This window comes from Ochotona princeps, chromosome 24, assembly GCF_030435755.1.
Source record: "Ochotona princeps isolate mOchPri1 chromosome 24, mOchPri1.hap1, whole genome shotgun sequence".
NCBI classification, from domain to species: Eukaryota; Metazoa; Chordata; class Mammalia; order Lagomorpha; family Ochotonidae; genus Ochotona; species Ochotona princeps.
In genome coordinates, this window is record NC_080855.1 from 34,504,824 (window position 1) to 34,527,603 (window position 22,780).

The 22,780-nt window shown below is 40.3% G+C and overlaps 1 pseudogene; it reads left to right on the top strand.

The window, feature by feature from the left end:
- The first annotated feature begins 1,366 nt into the window (after nt 1-1,366).
- Nucleotides 1,367-22,122, top strand: LOC101532501 (aryl hydrocarbon receptor-like; annotated as a pseudogene).
- The last annotated feature ends 658 nt before the right edge of the window (nt 22,123-22,780 follow it).

Consider the following 22,780-nt stretch of genomic DNA (forward strand, 5'->3'; position numbering starts at 1 on the left):
GATACAATTTAATCTAAAAAACTTTTAAATCTGTAATTGAATTCATAAAGCAAAATTTATTCCCCCAGTGGAAAGTCCCACACTGAAGTAATTTTAAACGTATTACGTTGAAGCCCAAGAAAGTGATTTATGTGTAGCCAGCTCTCAGTATTTCCTTCCTCTGTGGAGATCTGGTGGTTAGGAAATGAGCAGCTCCAAAGCAGCCCTGCATTAGATGAGCATTCCTATACTTCAGAGGAACATTTCAAAGATACCTTAGGAACGGGACCTGCTGAACCTTCTCCCTTAGCAAGCCTGCTCAGAAAATAGAGCAAGTATTTTTATTGAAACCCTGTCCCTTCCCCTTTTTGAGACAAAAGCCTTTCTGTATATTTTATTCATTTTTATCTTGTGAAGATGGCTGAAAAGCCTATAAAGAATAAAATGAAATCTTTTCTCCTTTATATGATAATGCCTTATGGTTTCATTTTATTAATGTTTTATCAGTGCAGAAACACTTTTAATGGTGTTTCCACTTTGCATGTTTCTAGATGGTACTAGATGGTGGCAACTGGCAGGTGTTGGGCAGCTGACATGTGCACTTGACAGTGCAGTGTTGACAGTCAAGCCAACCATTGGGAAGGGTTGAAACTGGAAGTAAATTCTAAACCTTACCTGATAGTCTGTTAAAATGCATGCTTAGAAAACATTTGACTTTATTAAGCATGCTAATATTAATGGGAAAGCCTGGTCTTTCCTGCTAGTCTTGTTACATTGCTGTTCATTGTATTATAAAATCATGTACCTCAGTTCTATAATACTGGCTTACTGAGTTTTGCTGTGATATAATATGCATCGCATGTATCCCAGAATTGTGGCATAATGCTGATTTGTGAATAGGACCTAAAGGCAAGGGATAGGTCCTTTCTGTCACCTAGTTGTCCCTCCTCATTGTTGTAAACAGCTTTGTTGAGGTAGCATATGCTTCGTGACTATTGGCCACTTTTGCATGGAACATCTGGGACATACAGTTCAAAATGTTTAGTTACAAGTTACATTTAATGGGAGAAGGAGAAACAGGGCGTAAAAATAGAGAGCACAGGTCCCACATTGGAAGGGGAGGTTGCATTCCTGAGGAGGTAGATCTGAACAAGTCTCCTGTTCCAGAAAGTGAGACGGCGGGGACCCACACCATCACTCCTGCAGTCCAAACCCACAGAACTAAAGTAGTTTGGAACCCACAAAGACTGCCACGGATTCACATGAAGTGGAAACACACTTGTGTTCTTGAAGTCTTTGAGCTTAGAATCTCACAGTGCAGTCGATTCTCCTGGGAAGTAGTAAGAGGCAGCCTCTGATTCTGTTCCCAGTTCCAGACACTGCCGAGATGTACCGCTTCCCGGGTGAGGAATCTGGTGCCGTCCCTGCCTACTGTCCTCTTGGTGAACAGTTAAAAATAAGGAGGACACACATGTTTACCAACAGTGCCTTTCTACCTCCAGGCTTCTTTAAAAACTGATTTTCCTCATTGTGACCCCAGTAGAAATACTGACACCTTGAAACTGTCATGCACCCTGCTTGACTTACATCATGTTGTGATATTCTGATAATACCCAAGAAAGGCTGTGTGTGTGTGTGTGTGTGTGTGTGTGTGTGTGTGTGTAAAGGAGTCTGGGGTCACATACTGCATTGCTCACTCAGCTGGTCAGTGAAGGAGCTGAGACTGGATATTGGCTCGCAGCTCTGTGTCCTTAGCAACTTGGCAGTAGTGTGCAGTGGTGTGCACATGTCCCCATGTCTTGGGGATTCCGCTGGGCCACTGTCTTTCAGTGTGGTGGTTAAAATCAGCTATTTGCTTTTTAAAAATGTGATTTGTACTTGCTCATCTCACAGGTTGTATTTATTTCCTTTCTACTCAGTTATTGATTAGCTACCTGACACCCTCTTGTCTTAATCATTGCTTTTAATGACTGCATGATACCTTGAGGAGGCCTTGCTGTTATTTCCAGATTTCTAGTATTTAACTAATATTCCAGAGAATACCCTGAGGCATATATATTTTTATGAGGTTTTCTTTTGTTTCTTGGAAAATTCCCAGGATTGAAAATTTGGGCTAGAGAAGTGTGTTTACTTTTAAGATTCAGCCAATTATTATACTCAGATAGTGTCAGACTACTCTTAGAAAAAACTAATTTTGTTATCATTTTGTGAAAGTATTTTCTCCCCTTGCAGTTTGCTTTGGCTAGTTGAACTTACACTGCTGTGTTGGGAGTGTACTCGTGTTTAGCAGTAAGGAATATGTCTATTTTTAGAATTTCTGCTTGCAGTGTCTTTTACATATTGACTTGCTTTGTCATTTAATTTTCCATCATTTTGTAAATGAAATGTCCTTTAAAAATATCCCCCTATTAAGCATTTCCTGAACATTAAAATTAAAATATGTACATATAAATAGAAAGTAATGTCTTAAGTTTAGTATGTTAGGTTTATGTTTTGACATAATATTGTGGCAGCTTGGACTTTGAGTATTCCTTTGTCTTTTCTTAACTTTTTTCACCTTTCTTAAACCTCCCAGTATCATTTTTCTCACAACTTTGGCTTCAACTCACTTGCAGTGTTACATTTTTTTATTGTTAATTTTGCAAATTACTTGCGATGTTATTTTTTTTTACTGTATGAATATTGCCTATTGTTGGAATAAAAGTATGTAATGCCATGAAGTATGCTACCACCTATTTTCACTTTCATATTTATTTGCATCTAGGTTTAGCTGTCACTTAGGTTTGCTGAAAACAGAATTATAGTGTCAGCCCTTTGCTTTTTCTGTTTGGGTATGGTTTTCTGGAGAATTTTGTAGAATCACAGAATAAAAGTGGAAGGGCCTTGCCTGTTTTAAGACTACATTGAGATGCCACATCTCCAAAGACTGTCTTACTTGGTACAGGATGAACAAGCTCCTTAGAGCTGTGAACTGTCTTTTAGGAGTCTTCGTTACCATGTGCTTTCCTGGTGCTGTGCACACAGGAGGTATTCGAGATGTCCTGATTTACCACTGACCATCATTTGGATTTTTTTTTTTCTCATTCTTGGAGAGAAGCTACTTCTGGACCTCCAGGGGGAAATAGTGGAGAGGAAAAACTGTCCTTGCATAGAAGGAGGGGGGAGAGATCGTAGAAGCAACAGCAATTTCTTGATTCCATGTCATTTGGCAAGTTTTCAGTCTTCTATGAAGTTATGGGCTGTTGATAGCCCAAGTTTCCACTTTGGTTAGCAAGCAAACCCTGTGGGTCAGGACCCTCACAAAGGCAGAGCCTAGCCAAGAGCCAGGGACTCAGCAGCAAATTTCTGACTCAGTCCATGCGGCCCCAGCGACAAGCAGCACTCCCGCTGTTCTCAGCAAACAATGAAAAGTCACCTCTGTGAAATTCCGTACAGCACACGCTTTTTGTGGAGACTCAGAATTAATATTCTGAGATAAGTATGCACTGAAACTAAAGGCAGGAAATGAAGAATGACTAGTGTTAAGAAAGAGCTGGGCTGCACTGAGCATGGTGGAATGGGCGAGGGGTATTGTGGCTGAATGACACTACTTTAGACTTCCTCACCATTGAGTGCTTTCATAGCTGATCTGGAGAAGAAAGAGTGCCCAATGTTCTGAAACTATGAATGAAAGGACATCCAAGCGCAAGGACTAGAACCAAGGATGATTAAGTTTTTAGTAAGGAGACTAAAGGCACTAGATTCAGTCATCAGAGGAAAAGCCAATTGAGCAAACTCATAACTTATGAAAGGGAATCTCGTTTGAAAATGTCCTTTGATTTCACAGGAAGACTAACACTGCATTTTGATATCATTTTGGTCTTATGATGAGTACACAGACATTCACAGTTATATTATAATCCAGTGGATGTGATTTTAGCAATGTTGGTTCAAGCACTGTGTGCAGATGTTGAAGCTCACATTAGGTGGATGTTACAAAGGCTTTACTAAAGTTAGCTACCAGTCGACCCTGGACACTGCTGTGCCTGTTGCCACCTGAAGATGTAGCTCACAGGGCTTCTCTCCCAGAAGCGTGGCATGCAGTAAGCTGGAGGTGTGATTACACAGTTCTGGCCCACAGGTTGGGACAGGACTTTTGAGGTTATGGTTTAAAAAAGAAGTTGCTCTTTTGCCTGGTTACCGTCCTACAGGACCTCTTTTCTGGAGACTTCTGACCAGCAGAAATCCCAAGTCCAATCTTAGAAGGATGTTTTTCTCTAATTCCAGTATGGCTTTTTATTTAGATGATGACTGGCAGTGTACTCAAATGTGGATTTTAAGACAACTCATAAATAAAAGTATTAGTGTAGTTCACATCAAATAATATTGATGGAGGATTACTCTCCATTACTATTTTTACATCATTGACATGCATGAATATGGGTGAATTGTGTTTGCAACACAGTTTTGAAAAAAATGTGTCCAATGCACTGCTTTGACTTTTATGATCTAAAACCGGAAAGGCACAGTGGGTGTGCATTGCTAAGTCCCCCAGGTGCTTCTCAGCCCTGCCCTGACTGAATTCCTCTGTGCATTTGACTTTGTTCTGTGACTTCAGGATATTGTAGCCTGCTTCTCATGCCCGTCCTGTCCTCTTTCCTGTGACATCTGTCTCTGCCTGTGCCTCTTCTACACCGTCCTGGAGGCTTGTCTTCCAGTCCCCATCCCCCTTGTTAGCACTACCTCTGTCCATATACACAGAGGAAATGTGTAGGGGTTTGTTTTTGAGCCACAACTCTTCACTCATTGTCTTCCTCCATTGCTTCCTGTACCGTTTCATTTTGCTTTGGCACTGTTGATCAGCTCCAGTCATGCATGTCACACATCTAGGCAGCAGATACCTGGAGTCCACCATGATGAAAATCATGGCAAACTGTTGGGGCTTCCTTGACTTTCTGATTGAGACACAAAGTATCAAAACTAATAATTACGTAGGATGTCAAGTACCTTGCCAGGGCACTGTGGATGCAAAAATAGTTTTATGTACATAGTAGTAAGAATCACAGGAAAATAAGCATACACAGTTGGGTTGCTTCATACTTGATGTACAGGAATTTATTCTCTTGTTAAGTGTTTCATAAGATGGATGATAACATGTTGGAGACATGGGCAGTATTTCACTATGCAAGAAAATGGTGTCGGAGCCTGGTGCAGGCTTGAGTACCATGAAGAGCTGACCCAGTGATGATGGCTCCTGAAGGCTGTCTTCCAATTCCTGTCCATTCTTCAGGCCTATCTGGCTTCAGTGATTAGAAACCATGATTGGAAAGCTGTCAAGAGTGTAGGAATCAGTTATACACACTTCTGAATTGATATGGAGTTATTGCTGTAACTCTTTGAATGGAACTGTTGTGTAAGAGATTTGCATGAGATCCAGTAGTCATATAGTAGAGAAGTAGTTCCCGCGCCGCTGGTGGTGGAGGCCAGGGTGGACTTGTTGTCAGTGCGTTTCTTAGAGGGACTTAAAAGACCAAGCCGGGAGATTGTGCCAGCTGTTGGTAATCGAGGTGATTTCTGAGCTTTGGGATGTAACAGGCAAGGGACACTTACGGTGGAGGATATGAAGACAGAGGCTGCACGTGTAGATCATGTGCCAGTCCGCAACTGTTGCATCAGAAGAGTGGCATAATGAGGTGTATGGTTTAGAAAAGAAGTTCCTGGTGGTAGGATTCTAACATCAGCCAGTCCCACCCTGCTTTCTGTGTTCTCTGGCATCAAAATCAGCTTGTTAGAACACAGAAGTAATCTTGTGAGCCCCAGCTCAGCCCTTAAAGTGACTCCCCAGTTACATGAGTATCTGTTTCTGTCTGTGCTTCAGCTGGAAGTGAGCCCCAGCAAACAGAAGTTGCTGTGCTTGTTCAGCCAAAAGAGGCTCCTTTTCCCCAGCCCTCTTCCCCCTCTGCCTCTTGGGCCTTGTGCTTCCCTTTTGCTGTGAGAAATCTCTCAGGAATTCTATAACTATTGAGGAGTTATATAATGAAATAGGCAAGCATTATAATTAAGGAGGAAATGTAGTTGGTCAATTGGAGGAATGCAGGGATTATATATGACTTACATTTAATTCTAAATTCAATGTGATTAAAGGGAAATAGCTGGGGAAGCAGTCATCAATTTTTGTTACATATGGAATTATGCACATAGTCTGGAGGAAGTATCTATTGTCAATTTATTATCCTTTTTGGTTCAGCTGTGGCCAGTCCAGCTACCTGGGGAGTGAATCAGTGGACACAGGATCTTCCTCTCTGTCTCTTCTTCTCACTGTAAATCTGACTTTACAATAAAAATTTTTAAAAAATCTTAAAAACAGATGCAGACTTGTGCTCAGGGGTTCAGGTGTGACTTAAGGGTTTGCATTTCTAACACACACTTAGTTGGAGTTGATACTGTTGGTTTAATTCACCAGCAAGTTTTGCACTTCTTCAGTGTACCTACAGATACTTGATTTGTAATTTATATTTAGAATATTATAAAGCCATTAGTTCTTCTTTGGGTTCATGGTGACCTGTATTGGTATCTTTAGTCTGAGTGTCTGTTTATTTTCCACTTACATAGACTTTCTCTGCACAAAAATTAGGTAGCTTAATATTTACGGTCTAGGGAACAGACACCAACTTGAGGGCAGTAGCTTCAGAGAAATTTCCATATTGACAGGTTTTGTAGCAGGCCCCTTGGTTTTCAGTTCTCTCTCCCCTGGTGTGTGTGTGTGTGTGTGTGTGTGTGCATTTCCCATTTGATCCTGCAGGTGTGTTGCACATTATTCCTTTGGAGTGCCTGTGACTCTGTGTTTATCAGCTGTGTAGTCATTTTTGTTAGATCTGAAACCAGAACCCCAAGTTCCAGATGTCTGACACTGTTGTTTACTTTTTTTTTCTGACCATTTCTCAGGTAATGCTCTGTTTCTTGCAATCAGAAAAGAGGGTTAAGCTCTGAGGAGTTCTCTGAGAATTGAGGTCCTCAGATGAGTAGTTCCAAGACAAGCAGGATCAGCATTACCATGAGCAGTGAGAATTTTTGAGCCCCTCGCCTCACTGTGGAATCATAACGTCTGGTGCTGGGGCCAGATCCCTGTGGAAGTTTGGAAGCCACCACTGTAGGTTGTTGCTTCTGGCTCCATGGAGAACTCCCCTGATTCTCTGTTTATTCACATGTTGTGTCCCCCAGGTTGTCTCTGACAAATGAGATGTGGTCTCTGCCCTTAAAGAATTTATGCAGTGGAAGCCAGGGAGGCATTATTCTTTGACTTTGTAGAAATGTATGGGCTTGGGCCTGGTGCAGTGGCCTAGATGCTAAAGTCCTTGCCTTGAAAGCACCGGGATTCCATATGGGTGCCGGTTCTAATCCCGGCAGCACCACTTCCCATCCAGCTCCCTGCTTGTGGTCTGGGAAAGCAGTCGAGGATGGCCCAAAATCTTGGGACCCTGCACCCACATGGGAGACCTGGAGGAAGTTCATGTCTCCTGGCTTTGGATTGGCGCAGCATCGGCCATTGTGGTCACTTGGGGAGTGAATCATTGGACGGAAGATCTTCCTCTCTGTCTCTCCTCCTCTCTCTATATCTGCCTTTCCAATAAAAATAAATAAGTCCTTAAAAAAAAGAAATGTATGTGGTTAAGTCATTTTGCATTTCCATTTCCTGATTCTCTCTGCCCTGTTAAAAAGGGAGGAATCAATGTATTGGTTGTCCCTTGTTTAGATTTGAGGCTACTTGCAGGTAGCCAGGGTAACATGGTTAGTACCCTCTTAAGCAGAAACACTTGTATATGCATGTAATATATGTATTATATTGTGTGTACACACACATATATGCATGATTAGACATGTGACCAGTTGTCTAACCCCTCAAGTAAATGAGATTCCAAATGCTCCTTGGTGAAGAATGTGGTAATCAAGGAGTTAATACTTGTTATAAAATATCTTGTTGACGCTTTATTAATGAGCTTATTCCCCTGTTACTCTGGCTCATATGTTTCATAGTAGAATTTTATTACCTATATCTGTCATTCATTCATCAGTTATATTGTCTTTAATTCTAGATCCTTTACATTAGTGGTTTTTACATTCCTATTGTGGTGATTTAGTAGATTCTGGGTAAATGGAGGAATCAGTATTTTAACAAGCACATCACACAGTGTGACACAGGGACTGTTCAAGGCCTTGGATATACCCTGGGCCTTACAGTCATGCATTTGTAAAGTAACATTCACGTTTTACAAAATCAAAATTGATTTACTATTGTATCAGTGATTGGGAATTTACAGACAGAAAAATTGAAGCATGATTTGCACCATCAGAAGCTACTGAACTGTACTGACCTCATCTTTGTTTCCTAGGAATTAAAATACAATGCACTTAATACCAGTTTCTTCGCTCCCTCAAAAGGAGAATGAACACTTCACTGACAAAAGGATATGTTATGTGTTGAAGTAAAGTGTGTTTTACTCCTAGGTGTGCTTAATGTTATTTGGAAGTTATTTGTAAATACCAGGCTAAATTCAACCAGGGATATTTTCTTTACATTTTGGAAATACTGTACTATTTCACCCTCTTTAATTGATAAACATTTCTACGATTAGTTGGATTTTCTAAGTCTTAACTTCCTGTTTTTGTGCTTATGTCTGTGTGAGTGTAATTTATCTTTCTTTGCCAAAGTAATAAAGATGATAAATATTATTGTTAAATCAATTGAATTTTTGGCACTGATTAATGATTTAGAAACCATGTTCCTCTCTGGCAAGATTCATCTTGTCATTTTTCTGTTTATGTGCAACTTATAACAACAAAGTACAAAATAAACTTTATCACCATTTTCTGCATAAATTTTTCATGTTCAATAATTTAATGTTTGCTTTCTTGAAGAGGGAATATTTGGCATGCAGGAAGTGATAGACATCTGAGCTTAGATACATGGAGAAGGAGAGTTCCACATTAGCAAGAAGGAGTATACTTAAATGCATGTGGGGATAAAGCTGGAATCTAGAATATGACATATTTACACTCTAAAGCCCACCACTGATTGGATTAACTATGTTAGATTGTAGGGTTGTTTTATGAGTTTCTCCATGAGGATAAAGTGGAAACACATTAATGGCTTACTGGTTTGTTCGTACACTAATTGTTCAGAGTCAGATCCTCAGACTTTGGAATGCGGGGTAAACGGGCTGATGTCAGATAACCCCCATCGGAATCAGCGGGTGATTTATTTCCAGAGATCAGTTCTGTTTCTCTGCGTTGTTGTACTTGTAATTCCTAAGAAAGAATGTTTTGAAAGAGCAGCAGTACTGATACTGTGGAGCCGTCCTGCAGGTTGATTGAAAGAGAGACGAGATACAGAGAGGATCTTGTGTCTGCTGCTTCACTACCCAAGGGGCCACAAGGACTGGAGTTGAGCTGATCTGAAGCCAGGAGCCAAGAGCTGCTTGGGAGTGTCCCATGTGGCTGTAGGCTCCCAAGAGCCTGGGCCATCCTCGACAATCCAAGCAATTTGGAAGGTCTCTTCAATAAATACTGTTGGGGCAATTGGTTGATAGCCTGCAGGAACAAGAAGGTAGGCCCACATCTCTCACCATACACTAGCATCAGATCTAAATGGATAAAAGACCTAAACCTACATCCAGAAACCTTCAAACTTTTGGAAGAAAATGTTGGAAACACCAAGCAAGATTTAGGTGTAGGCCCTGACTTCCTAAAACAAACAAAGAAACAAACAAACAAAACCCACCAAAAGCAATATCAATCAAGACTAAAATAAACAAGTGGGACTACGTAAAACTAAGAAGCTTCTGTACAGCAAAGGAAGCAATCAACAAAGTAAAAAACAACCCACAGAATGGGAGAAGATGTTTGCATACTACATAGGTGACAGGGGGCTAATCTCCAGAATATACAAAGTTCTCCAGAACAGCCAAAACACCAAAAACAAACAAACCACTGAAGAAATGGGCAGACATTTTAATAAGGAACAAACCCAAATGGCAAACAAACATGAAAAAATGCTCAAGCTCTCTAGCAATAAGGGAAATCCAAATTAAGACATCAATGAGGTATCACCTAATGCCAGTAAGACTAGCTCACATGCAAAAAACCAGCAGCAACACTTGCTGGTGAGGATGTGGGGAAAAGGGAACCCAACTCCACTGTTGATGGGGCTGTAGGTTGGTACAGTCTCTATGGAAATCAGTATGGAGTAGATTCAAACAACTGAAAATCTGCATACCATATGATCCAGCAATAGCACTCCTAGGAATATATCCAGAACACCTGTTACATGAGAAACCAACATGCACTCCTATGTTCATAGCAGCACAATCAATAATTGCAAAAATTTGGAAGCAACCGAAATGCCCATTAACAGAAGACTGGATAAGAAAACTATGGTTCATCTACTCAATGGAATTCTACTCAGCTATTAAACAAACAAACAAACAAAAACAAAATACATTTTATTGTGACCTATGGGGCCCAACTGGAAACCATTATGCTAAGAGAAATGAGCCAATCCCAAAAGGTTAGATACCACATGTTTGCCTTAATTTAAGACAAAATGATGTCAATCCAAAAAATAGTACCTGTAATTTGTAATATTATTTCAACCTCAAACAGCCTGTATCATATTCAATAAGATATTGTGAAATAACCAATGAACAAACAATCAATGTGAGTCAGACTGCTTATGATCTACATCACAGAACTGAAAAACCTAATATGCTTTTAATACCCTATGTTATTCCATAACATAGCGTCAGGAGAATGGAGAAATCTTCCACCTTCTTAGAGTGTGTGAGGAAGATGTTAAGTATAACCTGTCAAGATTGTAACCGGTAACTTACAGACAGCAGACTCAAATCTGTATTAGACATTAGCAAAAATTATAAAGACATACAGTGGGATTCAATAGCGATCCTGGCAGCCTCTTAACAGGAGGTCATATGCACAGAGCAGGGCTGGACCCCACAGTGGAGCAGGGCAGGGGGAGCCTTGTATCCCAACCCTGGAGATTCCCGGATCCTCAGCAAGGACTATCAATATGGGCACAAAGGATTATATACAAACTGCCAAGGAGACCATGGGGGAATTGGAGTGCCCTCGTAGGCTGAGAACTCTGAGGTCATCCATTCCCTATCGAATCTCCCACATGGGTTGGAAGAAGCCCAGATCCTTCCTCTCAGGATCCAATGTCATCGGAACAATGGCCAGGAGCTCTGAGTGGTCCTCAGAAACAGAAGAACAGTAAACTTCCTTCAGGACTTGGGAGGGGAGCTTTCCTTACTTAGATCCATCTTTGGTTCCACACACTCTCTTGCAATGAACATCAGGGTCGCTCTGGAGCGCCGCCCCCCCCCCCCCCCGCCAAACTATCAGATCAAATAGACGGAGACCAAAAAGGAAAGCTTAGAACAGACAGGAAGCAGTCAGCTTGGACTCAATATACCTTACTAGGTAGGACACAAAGATTAGTTACTCCTTAGTAAGATATTGAAGATTTCTCTGCACACCCCTCCTAAAACTGTTCTGCACCTAAACTGTTAACATATGCCTTGTTAGAGCTATAACCCTGTTTGGACTATCCTAAGATTCGCCAAGTTCAGTAAAAAATCACACTTGAATACTATAAACTGCTAAATATGAAAATAAAAATAGACATGAGACAACTTAATAGTACCCTGTAACCATTTTAAGGTGTATAGCAGTCAGTTGTGTATAAGCTAAAATTGAAATGTCAGTGAACAAGTGGAGAAGCATTCTTAGAACTGTATGATGTCATGACTTACAAATCTAACGTAAGCCTAGTGACGGTGTGAATGATTTTTACCCCAACGTGAGAGAGTTCTAATTTTGGGAGGAATATCTCTCTCAATAATTGTGTGGTTGAGTTTTACTGCTCACCATTGCTCGTTGCTGATCCTGAGGTGCAGATCTGCAGACATCCCCATCCTTTGTGGAGGCCATATTCTGAGGGACCTTCACCTGGTAAGTAGAATAGATTGGACACAGAGGGAAGGGTTCCTAGCAGCTTCTTGCAGATACATGAAACTTCAAAGTTATGTGGTTAAAAGCACAGTGGACTTATCCGAGATTGTTTTGGACAGTGTCAGCTGACATCTTATTTGAATTCTTCAGTTTCATTGTTAGCTTTGGAATGGGAAGCTGTTCATTGTATAAAGGGTTACTTGGCCAGTATAGCACCAACAAATGTGGATATTTCAAATTACCTTTTTTTTTTCTCCCTTGTTACCAGAGGATTTCTGTCACAGTCCTTTCATGTTGCTTGAAAATATACCTACTCATCTCATTGCTTTTTTCTCTTTCCCATAGTTACATTAAAGTCCTCCCCTGTGGACAGAAATGCAGGCCGGGATAACTGCAGACCAAAACTTAGAGAAGGCCTGAAGTTGCAAGAAGGAGAATTTTTACTTCAGGTAAGTTTTAGCAGGTGAACAGAAAAGTTCACCTTTATGTAAACTACCATAAAGGTGGAACGTGAAAAAAGTACTTGTATTATATGAAGTAGATTAACTAGGAGCCCAACTGCATCCTGTTGTACTTCAAATAGCAAGAACTGTTAGGTTAGTATAAAGATTCCCATTTAAGACACTGTAGTTACACATACTTTATTCAGGAGTGTAGGTCAGTTAAAATAGTCACATCTTTTTTTAATCAGAATTATAATTCCTTTTAATATGAGATTACTGTTTTAACCCCTTTTGTTAAGTTATTAAGATAATTCAACATTATTTTTTCATAGCTTCTAGGATCATCTTGAGTTCTAAGATCTTTGAAGACCATGTAAGATCATGATAATTAAAACACATTGATGTATGAGATCAACATGCAACTTTTTTAGCCTTTTGATTTTATTTGTAACAACATTTTTCTAAAGAGATTTGATATGGTATCTTAGGTTGTAATTTTGTATTCTGCCACATACCAATTTACTACTGTGTATTTTTTAATTGATTGAAAAAACTCCCCCAAATAATGTGAACCTGATCAATTAACAGTATTCTGTAGACAAAGAAGATGTTTTCTGCAGGAAGTAATACCACAATAGTATATACTGTTACTGCCAGCAATATTTATTGATGCTCCTTTTTGCTGTATTTATTGTTAAATATTCAACTTCCTGGTGTGTATATTCAGCATTATTTCTCCAGGCGAAATCTCCATGGAATGCATACACTTTCTGCAGTTAGTGACCCGAGAATGCAGGTTTGGATAAAGGGTCCACATCTGGCATTCTGGGCAAGGCAGCAACGGTGGTCAGCCTGGTCACTGAGCTGCCCTGAATGGGCCTCCTGAGATCTCAGAGCACATTGTCTGTGTTTTTGAAACATACTATGAAATTGCTTAAGATTCTGTTTCACTGAGTGGGTGGGGGAGTTCAGCCCCTTGATGCAGTGAGCCATTTGCAGAAAGATTGATAAATGATAGCTATTTTCTTTGTTGTCAAGTCCACAGAAATATCACCTGCACCAGAGAATCCAGCAGTGCAGCAGGGAGGTCGAGAGAATCGTGTAGTTCATTTGCCTCACCTGCAGTGCAGGTGCTCAATGAAATGCTGAGCCTGGGGCAGTCTTCCTGACTCCAGGACCCTGGTTTTCACCTGTGTCCTCTCACCTGTGCTCTAGGTTATTAAGTGTGATGTGCTAAGTATTATTTGTGTGGCTTTCTATAATTCTCACAGCAGTATCACATTAACCAGTTTTTGCTCATTTGCACACATTTGCAGCAGCAGTGTGCCTTAGCATATGGAATGCCAGCCCTGGACTGGGCACTGGATGAAAACAATCATTGGCCACCTCCTAAAGTGAGAGGTGTTTTTTTTTTTTTCGTAGTGGCACTAAAACCTAAAGGGGTGAAATGTTGCTCAAGGCCACACAGCTTGTAAGAGCCAGGGGTAGGAGTCCAGTCCAAATCTAATGACACCGTGCTCTCCATTTATTGAAAATCAGAGTTTTGGAATGGTTGAGCAGTGATCACACACTATAGGGTAGAAATAAACTCCAAAATAAACTCCAGCCGGAAACAGTGAGTTCCTGTAGAAATGAAACATAGCAATAAATACTGAAAGTGACCTCATGTTTGGATATGACCCAAGAGGAGAAAAGAGCCATTAACACTAACTAGAATAATAAATGGAAAAAATAGAAAAAAAGGGTATAACTTTAAAAATAAAGGGAGAAAAGATACAGAAAAGGATAACTGACCCAAAACAGGCAAAATGGGGAGAAAGGGAGCCATGCTTCAGATGGAATAAATAAAGAATAGCACAGATAGCCAGATAGATTGAAAGCTACATATAGTATTAGTAATTGCATTAGATATTAATGGGCAGATTTGTTTGCTCATGCTTTGTGTGTGCATTTGAATTGCATGAATGTGTATGTGTCTGTACTGTGGTTTCTATTAAGTATTAAATTGTTTCAGAATAACTTGAGGCTATCTGAGTCTCACATTGCATCAGTGTGTAAAGTGTCTGTCTACACATGTCTACAGCAGCTGGAGCAGAGGCCAGAGCTCAGTCCAGGACCACGATGGGGGGGGATGGCAGGACCTTACAGACTTGACCCACCCAGGGGCCTCCTGGAGTCTGCACCCGCCAGAGGCAGAATCAGGAGTGCCCTAAGATGTAACACGCTGGCTCTCTGATGCTGCACTGGCATCTTACCCAGGGTAACCACTTGGTGGAATGCCCACCCCAGCTCTGAGTTGTTCTTCATCCAAACTAGGAATGGATAGATTTGTCTCAGCCCAGGAGTATGTGTGTCTATGAGGTGTAATCATCTGGATCATTGTAACAGGAAGATTTTTCATAGATATAGTTGGCTATGTTTGAGTATCATTGTCACACTGCTAACTTTGTGACCTTCCTACTATAGGCACCGAAAGGCTTTGTGCTGGTTATCACCATAGATGCTTTGGTCTTTTATGCTTCTTCTACTATACCAGATTACCTGGGGTTTCAGCAGGTAAATATGTTTTCTCTGATAACAGTCAGAAGTAAAGCTTTCCAACATAATAGTATATAACGTTTACTTTAAGGACAAATGTAACCATTCTAATCTGTAAAGTATCAGGTAAAACGTAGATGCTATAGAACATAAAATTATCTTTGTAGCCAATATATTTTTTCTTAGAGCTACATATACGATCTTGTGTAAATCTTTAAATCTGCAAAGGTCACTGTTATTGTATTAACTAATCTTATAATGAATAACTATATGTAAGTATATTAATGTTCTTACATTGATCATCTAAGAGTGATTAATTCCTGAATCACAGTATTGTATTGTATGTCAGTAACTTTCGGGTAGAGTTTAGAAAAGCTAAGAAAATCATGAGTAACTTCTAGATTGCCAAGGACTGAGGACAACCATGAAATGGATGAAGCAGAGAGGCGGGGGGAATCGCAGTGCATAAAAAAAATGTATCACATAATGCAATGTAATTAATTTTAAAAAAAGGAAATGCAATAAAAATGTATGTTAAAAAAAGAAGCAATGCTAGCAAAATTCTGTTTGGACCTATAATTATGATTTATGTGGATTATTAAAAATACTTAAATAAAGTGATCTTTAAGCTGACTTATAGAGCGTAGGGGGGGCCGGAGGAGGGAGAGGGAAGCACTGTGTGTAATGGACTGGGTCCTTGAAGGAAACAGTGTGTTTACATTGACATCATTGAACACTGGAAATGTATTGAACTGCAATGTGTTTGACTAATCTGAGGGGAAAGAACATCAGGTAATTAGAGAACAGGTGGTAAATACAGTTGAGTGCTTGCCATTGTTAGATATCTGGTTTTCAAGCTGTCGTGTGCATGCGGAATCACCTGAAGAGCTTACAGGCTCTGGGCTGCATCCCCAAGTGCTCTGGTTTAGCAGGTCTTACTGAGGCTTGGCCCTGGGTGTCTTACAAGTGCACAGGCTGCAGGTCTTACGAGCACTGTCTGCCTGGCAAGGAGAGAGGCTGTTTTCCAAAAACACAGTGGAAGCCAGGCATAGTACATGCCACAATATGTGTTTCAGAAGATAATTCTGGTGCTGTGTGTGTATTGACTGCCATAGAATTGGTTTCATGGTGGAAGATTAAGTTTCTGGAGAGAGATAATGGAACCTTGATATTGCCACACAATCTCAATTTTAATGTTCTTGTATTTAAAAGAAAATACATTGTTGTCATAGGAAAACCTAGAATTTTAATGAATTGCATAGCTATGTTATTCATGATATCATATGATTTAAAACTGTTGCAAAATTGGAACAAAATAGACATTTTCCAGTATTTTTTCTCACTTATACTCATAGAATGAGTAAGATATAATGTTTAAGAAATAGTCATATCATAAATAGGAGAGAGTGTAAAGCAACATTTAAAAACTGTAAGCTGTGACCCATTACTGAGTAACACAGTTGGTACAGTGGGTCACCACAGAGCTTTCTTTTCAGATGTTTCAGATAGAGAGAAATAGGAGGGCATGGGGAAGGGTTGGCGGAATCCCAGAGCCTGTGAAACTGTGTCACATAATGCAACGTAATTAATAAAAAAGTAGAAATAAAGTAATATAGAATGTACAATGCTGTCACTTATAATAAAGTTTTTCACATTTATATGATGTCATACATCAGAGTGTGTATAAACTTATCCATACCGATGACCAAGTTAAATTCAGCATCAGCTACACTGGGCGTTAAACCCTTTGCAAGCAGCAGACCTTGGCCAGGGAGCTGATGGGAAGAACATCTTCCAAAAGATGGTGTTGAGGGGTTCTGTGAAAGAAGGCTTAGACTCTTTAGGGCATAGAGCCCCAGGCTGGCATTAGGAAGAATGGAAAGGCGTGAGTCTGTAGCCTCAGCCAGGGCCAGGTCACAAGGAGCCTGGTGTACTGAAGTGACATTTTTATGTCACAAGGTGTCACTAGATGTTACCCAAGGATTGTAAACCTCATGAAATGTGGAAAGAATGTACAAGGGTGAAACTGGACTGTGAGTAGACTTTCTCTTTACAGTATCCCAAAAAGTCAACTAACATGTACAAGTGTAAGAGAACATTTCCCAGTATAAAAGTGTTCTCAGAAACCTGTGAAAGTGTTAAGCAAGCAAAAGGTGTTAGAAGACGTGGAAATTGCTGACAGTGATAGCTCAGGATAGATAGAAACCAAAGTTCTATGCTGCAAAGATATGCTGTAAAGTTCTATGCTGTAAAAACTGCAATTTTCAGTTTTTATTGGATTTTTGGAAAAAATTTGATTTTTCATAATGTATTTTTTAGCAATTAATATTTTAAGCAAAATGAAAGAAAAACTTATATTGTTTTTTCTATCTACAGAAACTGACGCTCTACTCAGCCAGCCTATTACAACCCGGACCAGCTTCCCCCAGAAAACTCCTTCATGGAGGGGAGCTTCATATGCCGACTGAGGTGTCTACTGGATAACTCTTCAGGGCTCCTGGTAAGGTGTCAAATGTTAGCATGCTGGCTTTCACTATGGAGGTAAAACAAGAAAATCCAGTGAAACCAATTTTCTTATATTATACGTTTCTGATTTTAAAAATCTATCTTATTTACATAGGGTGAAAACTCCGTAAATGCAGATTTAGAAGCATATTGCTACTTTCCATCCTACACTACTTTTGTTTAAATTTTGTCAACAAAGTAATTAAAAAGAAATGTGGGTGTCTTAGCTAGAATGTTACCGACTAGGGTGAAGGTTCAGCAGACAATACCATAGCCTTGTGAATAGTGATTTCTGTGCAGGGCATTTAAAAAGAAAAGTGACTTCATAAACATTAGTTCAGACCTTGAGTGTCTCCCAGAATTCAGAAGACCCTGTCGTTTAGAGCCACAACAAAGATTTGAAATGACATGGAGCCTTGGAGTTTGGAACTTCATAGAGTGAAGCTGGAACATAATTTGGTTTGTTTTTTTAGATGTACTTTTGTTTGAAAGGCAGATTTATAGAAAATAGGAAAGAGAGACACTTCCATCTGCTAGTTCACTGCCCAAATGAGTGCAACAGCTGAAACTAAGCCCATCAAAAGCCAAGATCCAGGAACAACTTCTGGGTTTCCCACATGGATGCAGAGTCCCAAGGCTTTAGGCCTTCCTCTAGTGCTTTCCAAGATCATAACCACAAAGCAGGATTGGAAGTGGAGCAACTGGGACATGAACCAATGCCCATATGGGTTACTGGCACTTGCAAGTGGAGGGTTAACCTATAGAGCCACAGCCATAGCTTTTTGCTTTTTTTTTTTGTTCATTTGTTTTTTGAAGATTTATTTATTTTTATTGCAAAATTACATCTACAGAGAGGAGGAGGGACAGAGAGGGAGATCTTCTCTCCAATGGTTCACTCCCCAAGGGTACACAAAGGCTGGAAGGAATCCAAAGTCAGGAGCCCAGAGCCTCTTCTGGGTCTCCCAAGCAGTGCAGGGTCCCAAGGTCTTGGACCATCCTCATCTGCTTTTCCAAGTCACATGCAGAGAATTAGATGGGAAGTAGGGCTGCTGGAATTAAAACCAGCAGCCATATGGGATCCTGTCATGTGCAAGTCAAAGACTTCAGCTGCTAGGCTACTGTGCTGGGCCCGCCCTAGCCTTTTTTAGTAAGAGTATGTGTAGCATCTCGTATTTTAATGCCTGCTCCATGGGAAATTTGTGCCATTTGATATGTGTCCAGGACATGGTTGTAAATTCATGTCTGCAGAATCTTTATGTGACAGCCGGTGCTGTCTCTCTCTGCACTGGTTCAGCACCTGGCTGTGTGGCACTGGGGGTTTGGGTCAGGTTTTGGAGTGGAAGGATCTGTTATCCTGATTGTCTGCTTAGGCCCACTGAGTCCAGTGGGCGCAGGAGGCCACTCTACATAGGTTGTACGTACATATTTCATTTGTGAATTCTCTGGAAACCTAAGCAGAGAATCAAAATTTCAAATTTGGCTTTTCCAAGCAATGTTTTTTGCTTGTATGTTTACTTTTTGTTTTAAAAATTTATTTATTTTTGTTGGAAAGGTGGATATACAGAGAGGAGAGACAGAGAGGAAGATCTTCCGTCCGATGCTTCACTGCCCAAGCAGCTGCAATGGTTGGAGCTGAGCCAATCCGAAATCAGGAGCCTCCCCCAGGTCACAGGTTCAGGATCCCAAAGCTTTGGGCCATCCTTGACTGTATTCCCAAGCCACAGAGAGGGAGCTGGATGGCAAGCAGGGCTGTCAGGGTTAGAACAGGTGACCATATGGGATCCCAGCACGTTCAAGGCAAGGACCTTAACTGATACACTACCACGCTGGGCCCATATGTTCATTTTGAAGTTACCCATGCCAGCCCACCGGTGAAGTTGTGCTGGGGGTAATTTTCCTAGCAGTGTTGCTCAGGTCAGCTGTAGGAGCTGTGAGATGGGTTCTATGTGCGGTAGATGTTTTCCTCCTGTGTTCCTAGGCAGTTGGTGTCAGACTCATCCCTTCGTCTGGCTGATGTTGTTTTAATCAAGCAAATTGACTGGGTTCATCCTCACAGTGTCTTCATTCCCTGCTTTCTAAAATTGTGTATTTTTTTTCCAACAGGGCTCTGTGCTCTTTATTTGGCTTCATAATGGTTCTTTTGGGTGTTTAATAAAGCTGTGTTTCTTTTCCCTTATAGGAAAGATCATTATGATTTTTTGCAAGCCAAAAATTAATACACACTTGACTACTTCATCATTGTTAATTTACTCAGGAAATGTATATTGAGTACTTAGTGTGCAAAGAGCTAGTGGGTGAGGTTGATGGGGAAATTAGTGCTCAGAGAATAATTCCCGTATTCCTGCTTAGACCATTGAAAGCAAAGAGTAGTTCTCTTACTGGTACCTTTGGTACATTCCTCACACTGCCATTTGCCATCATTCTAGCAGACCTCTGTGGAGAGAGGAGCAGCTGTTCTCAGTCTTAATAACTTCTGTGGAATTATCAGGAACCCTCAGAGCAGACGTGATGCAGCCCTTTGATGTTAGTGGATGGTTCGGTTTGGTTTGTTTTTTTAAGGCAATGAACTTCCAGGGAAGGCTAAAATATCATCATAGACAGAATTAAAAAAGAAAGGATGGCTCAGTACTCCACCCCAGCTGGCTTTGTCTGCCATAGCTTCTCCTCTTCAGTTACCGTCCATCCTTGAAATCCAAACCAAAAGTTCATCTTTAGAACTGAACACAAGCTAGACTTCACACCTACTGGCCGTGATGCTAAGTGGAAGTTTTCACTTTCATTTCATCCAAATATGTTTTGTCTTAGTAATTCTCTCTTAACATATAAAACATATGTATATAGATAATATTGTCATATTAACTTTCATTGTGTATTCTTTCAGTGCATCCTTTTAAAATGAAATATTTCTGGGCCCGGCACGATAGCGTAGTGGTTGAAGTCCTCAGCTTGAACATGCCAGGAATGCATATGGGCGCTGGTTCGTATTGCAGCAGCCCTGCTTCCCATCCAGCTCCCTGCCTGTGGCCTGGGAAAGCAGTCGAGGACGGCCCAAACACTTGGGGCCCTGCACCCAGAAGCAGCTCCTGGCTCCTGCCTTTGGATTGGCTTAGCTCCAACCGTTGTGGCCGCTTGGGGAGTGAAGCATCAGATGGAAGATCTTCCTCTCTGTCTCTCCTCCTGTCTGTATATCTGCCTTTCCAATAAAAATAAATAAATCTTTAAAAACAAAATAAAATATTTCTTTAGGCTCATAAGTTATGTAAACTGTTTTATAAGTAGAACACTTGAGAGAGAAGGAAATGGGTTTGTATTAATAAGACTCATTCTCCTGCTTACACGTGATCCTGGTTTTGTTTACACTTTAACTTATGCAGATATTTGATTTTTAGCCCTAGGAACTTAGTAGTTTTCAGAAGATTATGCAGTAGTTTAAGAGTAAGCTTTCAACCCCATGCAAAGTACACCAGTGCTTTCCACTTTCTATTTCAGAATTCAGAAATGTGAGCTGAAAATGTCACCAAAAAGGGAACTAAGCATTCTGGATTTTTATTCATGGCTTTGTGTTACATATATAGTTTGCTCTGATAGTTCATCTAAATTTCAGAGTTTTATTTAGCAGAAAATAATCTAAATCTGAATTTTGTATCTATGAGCAAAAGGGCACAATTCAAATAGACATAGTGGATTTTTGCACCTTATCATGTGAAATAATGAAGTTGATGATGCAAAACACTTAAGAAAGGAATATAGTTGATTAATTTTTTGGGTGTTTGTACTGAAATCTAATTTCATTTTTTACCCTGTTGTCCGACAGAGGCCAGATTGTCCAGGGCTACGCAGAGGCCAAGTTGTACATGAGAGGGTCAGGATATCCATTAGTCCATGCTGCCGACATGCTGTATGTGCCGAGTCCCATGTCCAGAGTAAGTTGGGGCTCCCCATAAGTGTGTGCCAAAGTGTTCCCCAAAGGTGTGCAAGGAAACTGCTTGGCTGAACTTCCTCTTCAGGCTGTGCCATTACAATTGATCTGAGTTACATTCTCTGTGCATCGTCTCCTTTACAGAATGCGGTAGGTGAATTACCACAAAAATGACTACTTTGGTCAATGGTTTTACTTGGGACTTCACTGGTGGTGCCATGTTGATTGATTAATCTATGTTAATAGAGGATTAAACTTCAAAATTGTGAAGTTCTGAGCTATAGAAAAATAGGATTCTGTTTGAAATGAAAATAGTTTATCTTCCATGTGTTTATCAGAATTGCCTGCCTAGTATTTAACCTTCCCTTAAACATTTTAAATAGCAGATGTGGTGTACAACAGGAAGAACAACCTTGAAGAACAGATTTTATGATTCTCAACATACTGTATTAGAAGTTGTCAAGATAGTAGCCTGTTTGGTGATAGAGGCATCCAGAAATATGTCAGAGGGATTTTGTTTCAGAATTTTTCTTTAAAATGTTCATCGGGAATTTGATCATTTAATTTTGTAATTTTTCTTTTTTAGTGATTAAGACAGAAGAAGGTGGCCTAGCAGTTTTTAGGCTTCTGATGAAAGATAATCGATAGACCTGGATCCAGTCTAAAGCACATTTTATTTATAGGAATGGAAGTCCAGATTTTACTATTGCAACTCAGAGACCCCTAACATAAGCACAGACTCAGAGTGTCTCCTGGTTTCCTTTCTACTGCAATATCGATTGGCATAGGTCCTCTTACATGAAAACTTAAAAGCAATTTTAGCAAAATTGAGTATGAAAATGGAGATTAAAGTAACATATATATGCTAAGAAAGAGAAGGACATCAGGGAGAGCCACTGAAACCGTGGAATAGGCAAACTCTATCGAGTGGCCACATCGGCAGAGTAACCAAGGGAAGCTCCTTGGTTCATCCTCAGCCAGTGAAGGAGAGGTGAAAAGATCATGCCATCTGAAAAATAAAAATTAAAAATCCTAGTGTTTTGCTATAATCACATGCACTAAGTCCAGCACTGATCTGGGAGAATTTTCTACATATTCTGGAAATGAATCCTTTGTCTAATATTTGTATTACAAACATCTTCTCCCAGTCTGGCAACTTGTTTCTTGTATCTGACTTGAGATGAGATCAAGGTTGATGTGTACTTATTTGGCCAATCAGGTTTATTGCAGACATTTAAAAATGCTATCTTCTCCCACACTGGGAAGCGTTTTCATCAAAGGAAACACTTAGAAGCTGTGGTTCTGCTCCCAGATTCTTTTTTTTTTTTGAAGATTTATTTTATTTTTATTACAAAGTCAGATATACTGAGAGGAGGAGAGATAGAGAGGA